General features: G+C 34.7%; 1 protein-coding gene across 1 annotated transcript in view; it reads left to right on the top strand.

The window, feature by feature from the left end:
- The window catches only part of SEPP1 (selenoprotein P, plasma, 1), an 18,586-nt gene that overhangs the window by 1,036 nt on the left and 16,272 nt on the right, over positions 1 to 1,278 (top strand). The gene's annotated exons all lie outside the window — the stretch shown is intronic.

The raw sequence follows: 1,278 nt of genomic DNA, 5'->3' as shown, positions 1-1,278 counted from the left end.
GTGCTCTATGGCAAAGTGAGGGTACCAAGTGCTGAATTTATGTGAAGGTTCTATAACTACTAAATTTGTGCTCTAGAAAACAGGGAAAATCTAACCTTCCACTAAGAAATAAAATGACTTGAATTATTTTGATATTCTCTTGGTCATCCTAGGACATAAACAAAAAAACTGGCTGCTATTACAAGGTGACCTATCTAAAAACTATCAATATAATAACTAAGAAGACATATTTTGTATTTGACAGAATTGGTTTGAATTAGTCTCTTTTGTGACTGAATTACTTTCTGTGTGATTGCAGACAAGATACTTAAGCTCATAACCATAGTATTCTCAACTGCAAAAAGGGATAATGGTCACCTAGTTATTTTAAGGATTAATTGAAATGGTAGCTAAAAGTGCACAGTGACACCTGCATATTGTTCTATAAATGTTCAATAAATGGTAGTTGTAATAGGGATAATTGTATTATCATTGTACATGCCATCCTAAAGAAAGTTCTTAGATTTAGTCCAGACATATCCTCTTCTTTTCTAAATATTAGAATTTTAAAAATATTCAAATAAGTAGTTGGGTTGGTCTTAATACGTCATTTGATTGAATTTAGCCTCTGTTTCTCTCCTATTCTCTCACTCTTTTATTATTCTCTCTTCCTTTAGTTCGGCTCTTATCAAGATATCCTATATGATAAAAATTTTGAAATGTTATATAATGTGAAAGGTAATCAGGTTTTAAAGAATTCTATCTACATCTACCAGTGCATTAGAGCCTAGATCAATCTGATTTTTTAGCTTTTTTATTCCCCTCTTATTTCTGGGCTCACTCTAGGTGACTTACCCCAACCCCCATCGCACTCCCCCCACCCCTAAAAAGGCCTTTTGCTTTTTTTTTTCGCCTCAAATCAGCGCCTGAAAATGCAATGACTTCCTAGTTTTGGAATTTTGTTCAGATCTCTCTCCACAGACTCCTACATCAAAATGAGCCTGAATTACCTGTGTGGATTTTTCTTTGCTGAGAGAGTTAGCCTTAGTTTTGGAAACATTTCTGGTCAGGTATTTAACATTTAACTTCCCTGCTCAGAGGAAGCATCTTTTTACCCAAGAATGTGCTGTCTAGTCATAGGAAATTCCTGAAAGTACTGGTAGCCGATAAGTAGACTAGTTGAGTGTAGATTTCAGTGAGTCTTAAATTGTACAGAGGGCAGTGATTTGTGATATTTCTCCTTGGTCAGATTTTTTTCCCTTTGGTCATATTTATCTTGGGTGTGGTAGTAACATTATA

Source organism: Propithecus coquereli, unplaced genomic scaffold, assembly GCF_000956105.1.
Source record: "Propithecus coquereli isolate 6110/MARCELLA unplaced genomic scaffold, Pcoq_1.0 Scaffold91, whole genome shotgun sequence".
In the NCBI taxonomy this organism is placed as follows: domain Eukaryota; kingdom Metazoa; phylum Chordata; class Mammalia; order Primates; family Indriidae; genus Propithecus; species Propithecus coquereli.
This window is presented reverse-complemented; position numbering and strand designations above follow the sequence as displayed.